The sequence below is a fragment of the Zootoca vivipara genome, chromosome 5 (genome assembly GCF_965207765.1).
Source record: "Zootoca vivipara chromosome 5, rZooViv2.hap1.1, whole genome shotgun sequence".
NCBI classification, from domain to species: Eukaryota; Metazoa; Chordata; class Lepidosauria; order Squamata; family Lacertidae; genus Zootoca; species Zootoca vivipara.
The window spans coordinates 45770317-45784568 of record NC_142588.1 but is presented as its reverse complement, the minus strand read 5'-3'; the positions used below and the strand labels follow the sequence as shown (position 1 = coordinate 45784568).

The 14252-nt window shown below is 40.0% G+C and overlaps 1 protein-coding gene across 2 annotated transcripts in view; it reads right to left on the bottom strand.

Moving 5' to 3' along the window:
- PDZD8 (PDZ domain containing 8) overlaps positions 1-14252 on the bottom strand; it is a 141404-nt gene that overhangs the window by 25197 nt on the left and 101955 nt on the right. The gene's annotated exons all lie outside the window — the stretch shown is intronic.

The following is a 14252-nucleotide window of genomic DNA, read 5'->3' as shown; positions in this document are numbered from 1 at the left end:
GAATTCAATTTAAAATAATTCTCAAGCTCAGCATAATTTAAAATTGGATTTTCTTCAGAGAAAGAAGATTTGCAACTTTAGGCAGATCCATTTTCCACCAGCAAAAGATACAGAACCTGTTCTACAGCTAGGTTTAGCTGAACTGTAGTGCTCATTTTATATTTGTAAGATATGACCAGTTAAAACTTCAGTAATGTGTGTCAATAATATCATTATATAAATACATGATTGTTCCAAGAATAAGCAGGCTTCAACAAATCCACTTGTCATGGAGAGTGTGACACCACCCTTTGAAGAGGATGACAAATGGTTAGTCTTTTGTCATCAACTTCAATTTTCACCAACATGAAAATTCTTTAAATTTTCCCACACTCCTGGAATATTAATACAATTTTGGGAAGAGGTTAACCCAGCTACCATCCGCCAAACCTACAAAAAACTGGGCAGGGCTGAATACTTCAATCAAACACTATCTTAAATAGAATAACGAACTATAGCTTATTATTGCATTTTTATCCCATCCTTCCAAAGTGGTCAGACTGGTGCACTTGAACTAACATATTTTATACTCAAAACAAGCCTGTGATGTAAGTTAGACCTCAATACAATAACTGGTCCAAGGTCACAGAATGAGCTTCATGGCAGCATGGAATATGAAAAGAATCTCTCCAGCACTAGTCCAACACTACCCACTAAACTACACTGCCTGACCTGCTTTGTTAGTCTCTCTAGCGAATACATAAGACAGATGTTGCACAATCATCTTCATATTTATTTATACATGAAAGTTATACTCAGAAAGTTCTGAGTTAAATAGAGCTTCTTAATTAAACGTACTTATGATTGCTTTCATTTTTAATTTCTAAGGTATGACCAGTTAAAACTTCAGTAATATGTGCCAACATCATTATATAAACAAGCATAGCTTCCTAAATATATCTGTTATTTTTAGCTGCCACCAGGAAAGACTATAAAAATAAAATGATTTCCCTTATCCTTTTGAGACAGAGATTCAGCATTAAACTTTCCACTATTCTGTCTCATATTTTCAACACACACCACCTTTGAAAACCTCTTAAGTTGTTGAGTTCTTAAAATATGTCGACAAAAACAGAAATTTGGTTTGCCAATTTAACCTTAACTAAAGGCTAAAAGTTGAATGCATGTGTCCCAATGAATTTAGTGGTGTTTATTCCCAGGTAACAGGAATAAAATCAGGCTATAATAACAGCAGTTATTGCAGTTATTAACTGTTGGCTAGCTGCTTATATATCCTACCATAGTGAGGAAACATTGCAGAAGCAGTATGTAAAAACACATGAAACTTAAAATAGACTCGTTACTTCTTCTTTCACACAATCTTTAAGAAACATATAGTAAAATGATCTGTGTCCTTGACAGACACCCCTGACCATTATCAAGTTACAAACATGTTTCTGCTGAACAGAAGTTTGGAGGTTTGCTGCATGTATCTTCCAAACGTACGTCTGACTACTTTCAAGTTATGAAAATACTATCTTCCCATTACTGTCATAAGAACAAATGTAGGAAGAAATTTGAGGCAGCCCCAAAAAGTACATACACAAATGCATGTGAACAGGGCTTTATGTGGGGAGGAAAGAAGCAGCCACAAGGAGCTGCTGTTTTGAGTGGAGAAGTGGGGGACGTTAACAGAATTATTACAAAATCTCCACACACCTCTCCAGCAGCTTTCCCTCCTTGAAAGGTTCCATATAAAAGTTTACAAGAGTACTTAGGCATTGGTACTCGCACTTCCATGGTGGAAAATAAGTTTGGAGGAAGATATGATTTGGAGTAGATGGCTGGCGGGGAAAGGGGTTCAGTTCAATACATACACAAACACATCCCAGTCAGATTTCAGAGGGTGCTTTTCATTTTAAAGAAATAGTCAGGAATTTAGAACACACATTTGCATGTGATGTGCAGTTGCCCCTCACAGACAATAAGAAATATTTTCCCAGTTTTAAAAGATGTGTTGTGACAAAGATGTGAAGTAAAACAAAGTACTCCATTACTGCTCTTGCCATCTCAGTTTAAAATGCTGCAGTGACTAGAAGCAATAACTGGCAGAATTCTCACTTCAATGCAGTTCTTAAAGACACAGGAGTCCTCTCAGGACATAGATCTGGCACCCCATGACCTCTTGGCTCCCTCACCCACATCCCCAATCTTTTTCCTTTGGCCTACTTGCCTTTCCCTCAGGTTCATATATTTCACCCTGCTTTTCTTCATTTGCCTAGCCTCTGGGCACTGTACTTCATACATTCCCTATCCTCCCAGGCCTTCTGTCAGTCAGCTTAGCACACCCCATATAGCTTTTCTTTCAATAAAGTCTATGAGGTTCTATACCCAGACAGACAAGTATTCCTTTTTATAACTTAGACAGTGAACCTTTTGTTGCCAAGTTCTTGGTTCTCTGAGGAGTTAGAATGCCCTGTGCCATCACACAATCTCATCTGATGTCCAAGGCATCATCACAAGAATCACATTGTAACAGACACCAATTATGTTCAGTTTAATTTCTATGATAAAGAACTGTCTCAAAGTAAAAAACGTAAACTATATTTGTAACTTATCCTTTCTGGAATATACACTGGCAATTTTTAGGATGCAGGAAGATAGAGGATTAACATACAGTGGTGCCTCGCTAGACGAAATTAATTCATTCCACGGGTCTTTTCTTATAGCGAAAAATTCGTCTAGCGAATCCCATAGGAATGCACTGAATTTTTTCCGACTTTTTTTTTTGCCCATAGGAACGCATTAATTGAATTTCAATGCATTCCTATGGGAAACCGCAATTCGCTAGACGAATTTTTCATAAAACGCATTCGTCTAGTGAGGCAAGCTCCGCTCGAAAAAATCCTTTCGTTAAGCGGAAATTTCGTTAAGCAGGGCATTCGTTAAGCGAGGCACCACTGTAATGGTTTCCAGAAAGAATATTCTCCAGTTACCTAGAGCAGCGTTTCTCAACCGCTGTTCCACGGCACACTAGTGTGCCGCGAGACGCTGGCTGGTGTGCCGCGACGTGCGGCGACGAGAAGGGCGATTTGCATTGTCACGTGCCTGGCGGCCGCCAATAACCAACACTTACCCGCCGGAAAGGAAGCCGGCCGGGTCACGACGCGGGGCGAGCGCAGCTCTCAACAGCCACCACCACGGCCTCGGACGTGAGAGGCGGCCGGCGGGTGCTGCTGCTGTTTGTCTCGCTTTCACTGCTCTTGCTGGCGGCGCCCGGGGCTTGATCGGCACGAGGCTGCGGGCCGACAAGCAGAACAGCCTCCGGAGGGCAGCCAGCAGCGTCTACGAGGGAGTGAGCGGCCTCTTCGGTGAGGAGCACGTGCTGGCAGAGAAATCAGCGGCTTGTGAAGCCTTATTACAGGAGATTGCAACCAACACAGCAATTGGCAAGTGTTTCTTACAGTCATAATTCACTGAGATTTAGGACTTACCCCAGAAACTAAACTGGGCTCTCTCTCTCTCTCTCTATATATATATAGGCACAGAGTTAAATTTTTTAACTTTTTAAATGGTGGTGTGCCTCGTGATTTTTTTCATGGAAAAAGTGTGCCTTGGCCCAAAAAAGGTTGAGAAACACTGACCTAGAGTTTACGGAAATGTTACAGAAGCTCTAATAAAGATGGTTAGCTATTCAACAAAGGCAAGGGAAAAACAATATGCAAGACTATACTATAAAGATAGACAAATCTGAGGAAATATGTTGATAAATGGTCAGAATGAGGATTCACATTACAGTATTCATTCTTTCCTAAACACCATAGGTGGCACATAAAATGGTTATGTCATATTCCGAAAGAAAGAATTACACTGGGAAACTGGTAGCATCCTGCAAACCTAATCTAGGAGCCAAATTGCAAAAAAGTATATTTCAATTTAAAAGTACTGTATCATACCTGCATGTTAAAATCATATTTCTCAAGTGAAACATAAAACTAAAGAATTCCACTCCTTTTATGTAACAGACTAATGTACTTATTATATACAGAGCTCCCTTACTGATTTAGCTATGCTAAGCAGATTAGGTATCTAATGGATGAACTCGCAAGACCTTGAGTTAGGAAACACAGCAGCTGGCAGATTTTTCATATTACTTATGTGGAAATAACTTCTCATAGAAGCAGGTGTGTGAAAAGCAGAAGTCAATGCTTTAGTTGCAAAGTGCTTTTTGAAATGCATGTAGCAAATATTTATTATTAATATTATTATTATTAGTGTAAACCACCCTTCAATAAAAGTTCCCCAGGCAATGAACAGTATACAATAAACCACAGAAATGCACACCCCAAACAAGAAACAATACAACTATAATTGTCATAATAAAAAATAACCACCAGCAGCATAGATTATCATTATGCAGTACTGATGTGACCATCTCATAAACCTCTGACGGCCAGGTGGGGCAGATGCTTCAATTCCGTCTGATGTCTTTTCAACACCTGAAGATGTATCTCCAATTGGAGGAAAACCCATAATCAGGAAGCCACACTGGGAGGTTAAGTATGAAGGGTCTACCAAGGTAGGCCTAAGAAAGGAGACAGAAACAACACTGCCTATATGGTGGCCTTGGACCAAACAGCCATAGTGACAAAGGCTGCAAAATTACCCATACTGATTCAAAACAAATAGCAAGCCTCTACTGTAAGCTTGTAATAGTAAAGGTAAGGTAAAGGACCTCTGGACTTTATAACACATGGATAGATGTATATTATAAGATCTGAGTGCTGGAAAACCAAATGTAATTAGGAAGGCTGTTTTCAAGCATTACTCTTCCACAGGAGATCCCACAGGCCCAAGGGAGTGTTTCTCAATATAGGCATTCTTGCTGACTATATATACTTCATTTCCACAAGTCTTATTCCATGGGACTGGAGCACCTTCTGTAAAATTAATATTTAGATTAATTTTAAAAGGGTAACCTAAAGGGAGAGGCATGATGAAAGTTTTTAAAATTATGATTTGTGTAGGCAAAATAAAACAAGATAAGTTTTGTCTCCTACCTTCTTAAAACTTGGGATCAAATAGTAATAATAATAATAATTTATTTATACCCCACCCATCTGGATGGGTTTCCCCAGCCACTCTGGGCGGCTTACAACAGAAAAATGAAATAAAATAATTAAACATTAAAAGCCTCCCTAAACAGGGCTGCCTTCAGATGTCTTCTAAAAATCTGGTAGCTGTTTTTCTCTTTGACATCTGATGGGAGGGCGTTCCACAGGGCAGGCGCCACCACCGAGAAGGCCCTCTGCCTGGTTCCCTGCAACTTGGGCTTCTCGCAACGAGGGAACCGTCAGAAGGCCCTTGGTACTGGACCTCAGTGTCCGGGCAGAACGATGGGGGTGGAGACGCTCCTTCAGGTATACTGGACCAAGGCCATAAAGAAGTTTAATGGTGGAGATTCAGGAAATAAAAAAGGATTTCTTCTCAGTGTGTAAGAAATTAAATGAAGTCACTGCTACAAGACACAGTAATGACCAGTGCTAAACTATTTTGTAAAAAGTATTAAACAAATACATGGAAGGTGTCTATCAATGACAGGCCTCCATGTTCAGTTGCAGTATGCCACAAAGTATCAGCAGTTGTGGAGCCACAAAGGCATTGCCCTATTTCCCTTCCTACTCTACCTGTGAGGCACAGAGATGCACTAGGTTAGTAGCTATGGGAAAGTGGATGCTGGACTCGATTAACTATTAGTGTGCCCTAGAAAGTCTCTACTTAAGCTCTTAACTTTTCCTTCCATAGCTAGCAATCATACCCATTCACTGATTTATTTGTAGAACCCTTTTGTAGTACTCCACAAGGCTGGGGAGATTGTCTTTACCTGCAAACATGTAATCGGTAACAGCCTCAAAATCTGTGTTGGCAGCCATTTGTATATCTACCACTTGAATGGACATTATTCAACATGCAAATTCACAAAACAGATGTTACCTTCAATGCAATAGTTGTTTGCTCCAGAGAACAAAGTGTCCCAATTAAAAGAATGTGCTAATTCTTTTTAATTGCCAACACTTACTAGAACAAAATGCAAAAGAATGCAAGCAATAGACTATTTACTGTTTATGTCTATATTGCCACTTAATACCTATATTATTTGTTTGTTTTGTTTATATACCACCCTTCAGACAGAGCTGGTTTACAGAATAAAAACACAAAAATACATAACTTAATATCAAACAATATATCTGCAGTTTGAGGTCAAAGTTGCCTTCCCCAGTATGGTGTCATCCAGACATTATGAGCTACATTTCCCATCATTCCTAACCATTTGCCATGCTTGCAGGGATTTGAAGTCCATAACAACTGGAGAGCAGCACATTGGGGAAAGCTTCATTACCTGAACCTTATTTGTTCTATGCACGGGTGATTAGAAATGTTAAAGTACCTTGTTTTTGTATTCTACATTACTTTATCCTTTCCAGGACTTCCAATTCTTGACATACTTTAATAGCTTTTTAAAAACAATAACATTTCATATGCTCTTTGTGCAAAATAGCATTTTTTGCCATCTCTGAAAGATCCCTTTATCATTTTCATTTAAGGACCCAGGTGGCGCTGTGGTTAAACCACTGAGCCTAGGGCTTGCTGATCAGAAGGTCGGCGGTCCGAATCCCTGTGACGGGGTGAGCTCCCGTTGCTTGGTCCCAGCTCCTGTCAACCTAGCAGTTCGAAAGCACGTCAAAATGCAAGTAGATAAATAGGAACTGCTCCAGCGGGAAGGTAAACGGCGTTTCCATGTGCTGCTCTGGTTTGCCAGAAGCGGCTTTGTCATGCTGGCCACATGATCTGGAAGCTATACGCCGGCTCCCTCGGCCAATAATGCGAGATGAGCGCGCAACCCCAGAGTCGGTCACGACTGGACCTAATGGTCAGGGGTCCCTTTACCTTTACCTTTTACCTCTTTGAAAAGGAGTAATTACCACACCACTGCTTTTCAAATCTTATTAATTAGTAAATAGGCTGCCTATTATTATTGTTCTGTCCTTCAGTCATACACTGGTAGAAAGTACTACTGTATTCCCAAATATCTGGAAATGACTTGACACCAAGGTGACACCTTGCCAAAAAAGAGAAGAAGAATTTGGACAAATGTAAAAGCCTTGGGGTTGATCCAACTGGGTCAACACATTACAACTCAGGCCTATTTCGTACTGAGAAGACTGATCAGCCTGTATTACAGTACTTCAGCCTGCAAGAAATACCATAAAAATGTCTAACACATTAGTCTAACCTTTATCCTGATATGCTAGTTTTCTAGTTACCAAAAGCAAGGCTGCAATATGTAATTATCCAATTAATCAAATATCCATTTTGATTGGCTGAAAAATGTGCCCATGATCAATAAGGCATCAGGAGCCAAGACCCAAACCAATGGATTCGAGTTACAAAAAAGGAGATTCTGACTAAATATCAAGAAGAACTTTCTGAGAATAAGCGCTGTTTTGACAGTGGAACATATTCTCTCCTTTCTTGGAGGTTTTAAAGCAGATGTTGGATTGTCATCTGTCAAGTATTATCTAGTTGAGATTCCTGCCTTGCAGGGTGCTAGACTAGATGACCCTCGGGATCCCTTCCAACTCTACCATTCCACTTAGAATCATAGCATTGTAGATTTGGACAGATTCTATGATTCTATAATTACACAAACAGTACTTAAAACCTGCAAATAGGATTCCATCCTATTTAAATATCTAGTGTGATTATCACTTTAATACTATCCAAGTTCAATATTATTATAATTAAATCATGTTTAACTAAATGTAGGCCACAGCATCAGAATACACACACACACACACACACACAAAATCAGGAAAACTTTTAAACAAGGGTGAAGTTCTATGAACAGAATCAATTGAAGGATATAAGAAAAACAAAAGAAGCCAATTTTAGCTTCACTTGATTTAGAGATGGAAAATATCAAATCAGAGCCAATATTGTTACGAAGCAGCTATTAATATTCTAACTCCTTTTTTTCGTCTAGGGAGAAGCTGTTTTAAAAAACTGATATGCACTAGATACGTTTTTAAAATACAAGATGTGCCATGTGAGAAAAGACTCTTAGGTATTCACTTGAAACCACAAAGTTACATTTTGGATTATAGTTCAAATTAGAGACTTGCTAGCTGAAACAGTATATCATTCCAGTAGGAGTTTATTAGTACTTCAGAAAGCATCTGGAAGATTGCCTTACCAACATCAGATTATAATATATCTGGAATCTGCATACTACAAACAGGGAGAACAACAATGGCTAGATCTGTGAAAAATTAACTTTTAACCTTGGTACTAGCAAAACTTATTAGACCCAGTGGCCATATTTCAGTCACTGAAAACACCAACATATGTAATAATCACAGATCAATTTTGTCACCAGGAACAATATAAACTATGAGGAACCAAGATCTGTACTTTCCAAAGTCACTAGGAAAATAGAAAGTTGTATCATAAAGGAAACAGTTTTCTCTCCCTTTTCCATATCAGTCTTTTTGGCATTTAATTCAACTGTGAGAATGGAAGTGGAAAATCTTTTTACAATATTTCAGTGTTTTGGGTTCGTCTTCAGCCAAATTTTCCAGCTTAATTTTAAAAAAATGAAGTAAGAAAGAACAGCAGCCCTAGCCACTAATGTCCACTTATCTAGAAGCAAGTTCCACACACAATGGAACAGACTTCTAGGTAAATATGAAAAGGATTAAAAATTTGAAAAATAAAATAAAAAGCTGTCTATTATCTGTCTATATTAAGGTATTATCTGCTGAATAAAGGAGGTCACTTTTATACTGTGGTATATTCCAGGCAAAAGACTCTTGAGAGTCCCATGGACTGCAAGAAGATCAAACCTCTCCATTCTGAAGGAAATCAGCCCTTAGTGCTCACTGGAAGGACAAATCCTGAAGCTGAGGCTCCAATACTTTGGCCACCTCATGAGAAGAGAAGACTCCCTGGAAAAGACCCCGATGTTGGGAAAGATTGAGGGTACAAGGAGAAAAGGGGACGAGATGGTTGGACAGTGTTCTCGAAACTGCCAACATGAGTTTGACCAAACTGTGGGAGGCAGTGGAAGACAGGAGTGGCTGGCATGTTCTGGTCCATGGGGTCACGAAGAGTCGGACATGACTAAACGACAACAGTATTCCAGGCTTGTTATGGAATAGCCATGCCTGTAAAGTTTAGCTGTTCAACTGTGGAACAGATTCCCATGAGGGGTGGTGGACTCTCCATCCTTGGAGGTGTTTAAGCAGAGGTTGGATAGCCATCTGTCATGTATGATCTAGTTGAGATTCCTATAACGCAGGGAGTTGGATAATGAAAGGGTCTCTTCCAACTCTACAATTCTATGATTTTATAATTCTGTGGTATCAGTGATTTACTGTCAGTTAGGCGCTACTAAATTTTCTCTACAGCAATATCCCATCGGTTAAGATCGGTTAATACACTTTGTATTGCAAAGTGTTCACTCACACAATGGGGCTTCTCTCCTCCCTCTGCACCCCCAACCAGAATCTTCCTGAATCTTCCAATATTCAGCTTCATTAGATATCCACAGATTCTGGCATTATGAGGGAATTTCCCCCTCTATTGACTTTCTATGTGCTATGCATAATTTTATATGCTTATTTCATGTCGCCTCTTACTCGTCTAAACTGAAATTCCCCAAAAGCAAAACTTACACCATTTGTTCAATTGCAGAATACTTTGTAGTGTGCAAACAACACAATCACTCCAATGATTAGTTGAACACTGCAAGGCACTCCCACCACTGAATGAGGGAGCCTGCTTCCTCTCCAGGGGCTCAGGCTGATGGAAAAAGAATCTTCTAGTTCTCAGAACACATACTATGTGAAAAACTATCCAACATCTCCCAGCACCTTGCATGGTAGCTAATATTGCATTTAAAATAAATCCAAGTACTTTATTATCATACATTATAAAGTTCTAAACTTAGTATTTGGGATTGAGATATGTAGAGTATCTCAAAATCGGTGTTTATAAAATGTATGGGCACACATCCACAATCTAACATTAAGCTGAAATACCCTGTACAACCAATGATAAAGATGGTAAAGGGAAAGGAAGAAAGAAGATAAGTAACCATTCCTTTCAGGACAAGCTCAACACAGAAAAATAATTTCCACCTGCATTAGTGGTTAAAAGACAAAACCAAAAGCTGTGAAAGGCAGCTGATCTGGACTAAATATCAACAGAGTACATAATCTTTTGAACATGGCGCGGGTGTTTTAAAGTGTTAGAAGAAAAGGGTGTAGCCATGGGGTGTCAGTGAACAGACAACAACTTTTCTCTTTCTTCTGCTACTTTGTACGAAGTCATTTTGCCAACAGAGATTATCTACAAAATAAGAGAGCATTAAAACCATGCCTCTTAAAAATTCTAGCAAGTTATGTAGTTTACAAGCTGGCCATCACAAACACTCTTTTCCAACAACACAAGAGACGACTCTACACATGGATATCACCAAATGGGCAGCATCGAAATCAGATTGATTATATTCTCTGCAGCCAAAGATGGAGAAGCTCTATACAGTCAGCAAAAACAAGACCTGGAGCTGACTGTAACTCAGATCATCAGCTTCTTATAGCAAAATTCCAGCTTAAACTGAAGAAAGTAGGAAAAACCACTGGGCCAGTAAGATACAATCTGAATCAAATCCCTTATGAATACACAGTGGAAGTGAGGAACAGGTTTAAGGATTTAGATTTGGTGGACAGAGTGCCTGAAGAACTATGGATGGAGGCTCGTAACATTATACAGGAGGCAGCAACGAAAACCATCCCAAGGAAAAGGAAATGCAAGAAGGCAAAATGGCTGTCCAATGAGGCCTTACGAATAGCGGAGGAGAGGAGGCAAGCAAAATGCAAGGGAGATAGGGAAAGATACAGGAAACTGAATGCAGATTTCCAAAAAACAGCAAGGAGAGATAAGAGGGTCTTCTTAAATGAGCAATGCAAAGAAATAGAGGAAAACAATAGAATGGGGAAAACCAGAGATCTGTTCAAGAAAATTGGAGATATGAAAGGAACATTTTGTACAAAGATTACCATAATCAAGGACAAAAGTGGTAAGGACCTTACAGAAGCAGAAGACATCAAGAAGAGGTGGCAAGAATACACAGAGGAATTATACCAGAAAGATATGGAGGTCTCGTACACCCCAGGTAGTGTGGTTGCTGACCTTGAGCCAGACATCTTGGAGAGTGAAGTCAAATGGGCCTTAGAAAGCACTGCTAATAACAAAGCCAGTGGAAGTGATGATATTCCAGCTGAACTATTTAAAATTTTAAAAGATGATGCTGTTAAGGTGCTACACCCAATATGCCAGCAAGTTTGGAAAACTCAGCAATGGCCAGAGGATTGGAGAAGATCAGTCTACATCCCAATTCCAAAGAAGGGCAGTGCCAAAGAATGCTCCAACTACCGCACAATTGCGCTCATTTCACACGCTAGCAAGGTTATGCTTAAAATTCTACAAGGCAGGCTTAGGCAGTATGTGGACCGAGAACTCCCAGAAGTGCAAGCTGGATTTCGAAAGGGCAGAGGAACCAGAGACCAAATAGCAAACATGCGCTGGATTATGGAGAAAGCTAGAGAGTTCCAGAAAAACGTCTACTTCTGCTTCATTGACTATGCAAAAGCCTTTGACTGTGTCGACCACAGCAAACTTTGGCAAGTTCTTAAAGAAATGGGAGTGCCTGATCACCTCATCTGTCTCCTGAGAAATCTCTATGTGGGACAAGAAGCTACAGTTAGAACTGGATATGGAACAACTGATTGGTTCAAAATTGGGAAAGGAGTACGACAAGGTTGTATATTGTCTCCCTGCTTATTTAACTTATATGCAGAATTCATCATGCGAAAGGCTGGACTAGATGAATCCCAAGCAGGAATTAAGATTGCCGGAAGAAATATCAACAACCTCAGATATGCAGATGACACAACCTTGATGGCAGAAAGTGAGGAGGAATTAAAGAACCTTTTAATGAGGGTGAAAGAGGAGAGCGCAAAATATGGTCTGAAGCTCAACATCAAAAAAACCAAGATCATGGCCACTGGTCCCATCACCTCCTGGCAAATAGAAGGGGAAGAAATGGAGGCAGTGAGAGATTTTACTTTCTTGGGCTCCTTGATCACTGCAGATGGTGACAGCAGTCACGAAATTAAAAGATGCCTGCTTCTTGGGAGAAAAGCAATGACAAACCTAGACAGCATCTTAAAAAGCAGAGACATCACCTTGCCTACAAAGGTCCGTATAGTTAAAGCTATGGTTTTCCCAGTAGTGATGTATGGAAGTGAGAGCTGGACCATAAAGAAGGCTGATCGCCGAAGAATTGTTGCTTTTGAATTATGGTGCTGGAGGAGACTCTTGAGAGTCCCATGGACTGCTAGAAGATCAAACCTATCCATTCTTAAGGAAATCAGCCCTGAGTGCTCCCTGGAAGGACAGATCGTGAAGCTGAGGCTCCAATACTTTGGCCACCTCATGAGAAGAGAAGAATCCTTGGAAAAGACCCTGATGTTGGGAAAGATTGAGGGCACTAGGAGAAGGGGATGACAGAGGACAAGATGGTTGGACAGTGTTCTCGAAGCTACGAACATGAGTTTGACCAAACTACGGGAGGCAGTGCAAGACAGGAGTGCCTGGCGTGCTATGGTCCATGGGGTCACGAAGAGTCGGACACGACTAAACGACTAAACAACAACAATGTAGTTTACCAAAACAAAAAACAACACCCCTCCCCCTGCATGCTTCCAATTTGTAAACAGGGTTCCATAAATACACTCACCTGTTTGCCAGTTGCAAGCATCCCTGCACCAAACACCCAGCACAAACATATTCCCACCCCAGGTTGTCCATAAATAGAAGAATATCAAGAGGAAACACAGAGAGCCCTCCATTCCCAGAGTTCTCTGCAGGTCAAAGAGTACCAAAGAGTGAGTGAGAGAGAATGTTAGTTCTTTTCCCTAACTAGAGAGGAAAGAAAGACATGAAGTTTCTATCCTTCCAGAAAGGCTTTTGCAAATCAGAGTAGAAAGGGATTTCATAGGCCACCTAGTCCAACCCCTAGCTAGATCAAGGAAATCCAGAGCAAAAGCATCCCCAACAGATGACCAGTCTCTACTTGAAGACCTCCAGCAAAAGAAAGCCCAACCATATACCCGATAACTGATTATTGGTTTCATGTTCTTACCACTAAAAAGTTTTTCCTAACGTGCAACCCAAGTCTAACTTAACATGCAACACTCTGGTAACTTAAGCCCATTATATGTGTTCTTGCTCTGGGATAGCAGAGAACTATGTAACAGCCTTCAGTATTTATGCTTGACAAATCTATGTTGGCTTCTACTAACCACTGCCTTTTGTCAAGATTTATGCTTATAAATTTGTCCCTATCTAATCTGTTCAAGTATCTTTCCTGGTCAGCAAAAGCAGTCTAATCTTCCTCTTTTCTGAGAACTGGATCAACATTTGCCTATCTCCAGTCCTTACCTATTCTTAAGGATATCTAACAGATGATAGAGATTCTGAGAATACACCAGCAGCTTCTTCTAGTACCCAAGAATGCAATACACCTGGCCCTAAAAACCAGAACTCTTTTAAGGTAGCTAGGCATTTTCTAACCAATTCCTCTTCTATCTTAAATTGCAATCCTGACCCTTAACTACTTTCACAAGGTCACATACAGTTCCCCTTTTAGGAGAAAACAGAGGCAAAAGGGTATTGAGTAGTTCCTCCTTCTCTTTATTACATTCTAACATTTTATCATCCTTACAATGAAGAAGGCCTACTGTTACTGTCCTCTCCTTTAAACCATACAATCCTTTTCTTTTCATTACATAGCATGCCAGCCTCAGTTTTCCTAACACTGTCCTAACAAGTCTGGGTATGCAACTGTATTTGCCCTCTGTGACAACCTCTCCTTCCTTTCATTTTTTTCTAAGTCTCGGGTTTGTTTGTTTTTAGCTCATCACCAAACTTTTTGGTCAGCAGCATCAGCTCTTTACATTTTGTCTCATATTTTTCTCCCATTAGAAATGTGATTTGCCTTTAGTAACTTTGCCTTTAGTAACTTCTTCACTTCATGAACTCCCACTAGTCTTGGGTTCCTTTCTTTATTAGTATACAGTATCTAGCCATGGAATCCTACCTAGCATTTCTCTGAGCTGATTAAATCCAGCTTTCCTGAAATCAAAGGT